This window comes from Balaenoptera musculus, chromosome 3, assembly GCF_009873245.2.
Source record: "Balaenoptera musculus isolate JJ_BM4_2016_0621 chromosome 3, mBalMus1.pri.v3, whole genome shotgun sequence".
NCBI lineage: Eukaryota > Metazoa > Chordata > Mammalia > Artiodactyla > Balaenopteridae > Balaenoptera > Balaenoptera musculus.
In genome coordinates this window covers 72,096,413-72,100,813 of record NC_045787.1, presented here as the reverse complement: position 1 = coordinate 72,100,813, position 4,401 = coordinate 72,096,413, and positions in this window count along the sequence as shown.

The window sequence follows — 4,401 nt, the reverse complement described above, 5'->3', positions numbered from 1 at the left end:
AGATCTGGCATATGGTAAGCCCAGAGTAAATGTTATTTATCGTGATCGTGACAATAATTATCATTGTACATTTGCTCATTTTGACTATGAACTTTTGATTGGTAGGATTTAATTACCTGTTGTACACATAGCATTGCACATCCAGCTACCAAGATTGTAAATGCTTAGAGGTGAAGGGACGTTCATGCACGCGTCTTTAGTGACAGTATTTAATGTGCACCACCTTTTACATGTTTGTTTATTGTTTAATTCCGTAAGTTTGTTCTGAAAGAGGGATATGTGCCTCTAGATTTGGGGAAATTTGAGATAAAATTCCTTTTGAGCCAAGATAAAAATCTAAATTTTAAACAAGGAAAGTCTGTTTCCAGCTCCACCCCCTCCCCATCACCCCCCATCACTTAGGTGGAAGTACGGTGGGTGGCCCAAAGGTTCACATTTGGTTTCCTCTTTGCCAAACTCATCAGAGGCACAGTGCCCTTGAATTTCACCCCAGCACACACTTAAGAGCACTGCTTTGTTCTTGGCATCCTGAAGGCTCCTTTAGGAGATTCAGTCATGTTGTGGTTTTATTAATGTATTGCTCTTATATAGTAACCAGGTATTTACTATACTTCAACATTTTTGATGTGGCAGCAATATCCATGCCTCCGGGCTTCCTTCTGATTTGAGAAACTTCACCTGACAAAGCATTCAAGATGCCTCACCACACCTCTGGCCTAAACACCCTACACCTCTTATTCCAGAGTGGGTGGGCAATCCTAGTTCCACCCCCCAAGGTTATCAAAGTACAAAGCCTGCAGGAATTGCCATGTCCTCAGCTAATAAAACAATAGCCGCAGGGGCCAGTAGTCTGTATTTGGCTTTGCTTGATCTCTGGGTGGCCTCAAAGCTTCCAATCTCTTGATTTAGTTAATTTATCTACAAAGGGGGGATAATGATATCATGCCAGTTTGCCTCAAAAGGGTATTATGTAAAACTAAAGATTGCACTGTGGAAGGACAAAGCACTATGCAAATGCTGTGATTATCATTAACCAGCACTGGTTAATGGTGAATCCATTTGTTTACTGTTTACTACAGCCATTCCCTATATTAATGTAAAGTGTGGATAACAGCATTTTCAATGTGGGTCTCTAGATTTTATTCAAGATAGACATAGAATTCATTTGGGCCTCTGAGTCTTTCTCCTAGATTCTGAAACAAAACAAAACCAACCTTTTCCATTAGAAAGGAGGCTCTGTCCCACAAAGTTTGAAGTTTAGAGGCAAAGGCTTGGCCATATGAAAGTAGACAAATGCAAGTGGCCAGATGTCAGCTGAATTAGGGCCTGCCCTCACACACAGATCTTTCATTTCATCTGATTATATTGTTGAAAAGAAAATATGTATATAGATCAACATTTGGGAAGTGCTTTAATAAGCAGAACTGTGCTTTCTGACAATTATTAATAAGAATAAATGTTCCTTGCCATATACATATGTTATTCAAGCTACCCAGAAGTTTGTGTCTTTAGAACTCATCTGGAAATCTTGGTGAATCATTCTCCAGTCATACTTATAAATACACATGTTATGTACACTTGTAGAAAAAACACACAAAGTTGCAAATGATCATTTTTAACTCTGAGGGCAACTCTGACGTTTGAAGCCATGGGAGAGTCTGTTTTTTCACTATTACTTAAGTTTCCTCAGGGTCTGTCAAATTGCTGAGGAGACTCTAAACAAGCCCTGGTCTACTGGGATGAATGCCAGCTTTATGCTTTGGTCTGGCTGTGGAAAATCCCAGGGTAGCTCTAGGAATAACTTGGTTGGGACATGTGATTAGATCATCACCGTCATCATCCTTCTAGCGTTGATCCCTCCCTTCAGAATTGTTTCTTTCTCACAGAGGGCTCTCCAGAAGGTCTTTGTCACCTTAATGCTTCCCTCATTGACTTCAGACCTGAGAGACCAGAAGGCCTGAGATGCTGAGTGGGGCCCAGGCCTGCTTGGCTTCACAGAGCACCCAGCAAGGTCATTTCAGGGGACTTATTCAAAGGACAGAACGTGATCAAGGATAGACCTGTTAGTTCCCTGGTGGCACAGTGGTTGAGAATCTGCCTGCTAATGCAGGGGACATGGGTTCGAGCCCTGGTCTGGGAAGATCCCACATGGCGCGGAGCAACTAGGCCCATGAGCCACAACTACTGAGCCTGAGCGTCTGGAGCCTGTGCTCCGCAACAAGAGAGGCCGCAGTAGTGAAGGGGCCAGCGCACCACGATGAAGAGTGGCCCCCGCTTGAGGCCCGCGCACCGGCATGAAGAGTGGCCCCCGCTTGCCGCAACTAGAGAAAGCCCTCGCACAGAAACGAAGACCCAACGCAGTCAAAAATAAATATATAAATAAATAAATAAAAGATTACTATTAAAAAAAAAAATGTTAAGGATAGACCTGTTAGGCCCTAGAATTCCTCTCTTACTTTGTTTCCTAAGGTAGATTACAAATTCCTGCAGGTGGCGGGGAGGGGGGGGCGGTCCATGCTATTCTTTTATGTATTTCATGGGCTACACCCTGAGAGATTCTCCTTCCCTGAGGAAAAGTGGGTTCTGGGGTGATCCACATCATAGTTTGAACTCAGGGCAGGGAACCACGTTTATTCTTCCTTGGAGATAGAGATGACATAAACTAGGTCATTCCTTGTCAATGTGACTAAGAGGGAATATAATTTATACTCTACTCTTTCTTCTCAACAACCTGCCCGCAGAGGCTGTCTCCTATACTATAGTGATGACTGCCACCCCGCACACTCCAGGGTGTTCCCACAATTACTTACTGGAATCTATCAGGTACTTGTCTTTTCATTGACTTTGACTTAGAACTGGTGAAGCATAGAGGTATTTTGTAAACTAGAAGATAAACTCATTTACTTATTCAACAAACACAATCGACTATGTTCATTGTTGAATTATATTCAATACCAGTATACTCATTGAAATAGGCTAAAACAACCCCCATTCTGAATATTCATTGATAAAATTGATACCTGAAGCATGTTATAAAGGAAAGAGAGCTGGTGTTGGAATCCAGGCCTACCTCTACCAGTTCTTAGATGTGAAGTTCTGAGTAAAATATCTAACTTTTCTCAGTCTCTATAAAAATGAAGAGTGTAGAAATGAGGCAGCATAGCATTATGATGAAGATCTCAGCCTTTGCAGTTGCACAGGCCAGGATTCCAATTCATTATATTCTGCTGCTTATTACCTGAGTACTCTTGGGCAACTTACTTAAACTTCCTATTTCTTAGTTTCCCAGTCTGTGAAAATGAGAATAGTACCGTCTCACCTCACAAAGTTGCTTTTACAAGAATTAAGTAAAAGCATGCCTAAAGTGCTTACTTCAGTATCTGGCTCATAACAATAGACAGTAAACTATGGTTTTAAAAAAAGAAATCCTGAAAGAACTTTTGGGGTCACAAGGTGTAAACTCCTTCTTGTTTAAAATGAGAAATGGAGGCCCAGAAGTAAAGGATTCCACTTAAGGTGACTGAGCCCACATGTTTGTGATGTATATTCCCAAACATTCTATGAGTTCTATGATCTGGACAGAGGACTATCTCTTTGTGACCTAATCTATTTACCAAATATATGGACTATTAGACTGGGTGATCACCAAGTTTCCATCCATGTAAAAATGCCAGTGACTGCATTGTTATTGAGCCCCTCCTATGTTCAAAACATGCTGCTCAGGGCTTTCCTGGTGGCGCAGTGGTTGAGAGTCTGCCTGCCGATGCAGGGGACACGGGTTCGAGCCCTGGTCTGGGAGGATCCCACATGCCGCGGAGCAACTAGGCCCGTGAGCCACAACTACTGAGCCTGCGCGTCTGGAGCTTGTGCTCCGCAACAAGAGAGGCCGCGATAGTGAGAGGCCCGCGCACCGCGATGAAGAGTGGCCCCCACTTGCCGCAACTGGAGAAAGCCCTCGCACAGAAACGAAGACCCAACACAGCCAAAAAATAAATAAATTAATTAATTAATAAAAAATTTAAAAAAACCCAAAAAACAAAAAACATGCTGCTCATACTGTGGGTGCTATAATGGGTGTATGAGAATCTGTCTCTGGTCTTAAGATGGTTTAAAGTTCAGTTGGAGAGACATTTATATAGACATTTATGAGACATGTAAACCTTTGGTATAGCCACATGACAAGGCCAAAGTTTAAGTGTCAAGCGGATTGGACATGGACAGCGAGATCCATTTGACTTGGGTGTTAGTGATGGCTTCATAGAGAAAATAGGACTTTACCTGTGCATGAATATTGAGCTGGGTCTGAATACACGAATTCAAAGAGGAGCGGAGAGGAGAGAGGAAGGTATTATGTGCCTTGCAACTTTATGTGCCTGGACAAAAGTACAGAGGTAGAGACAA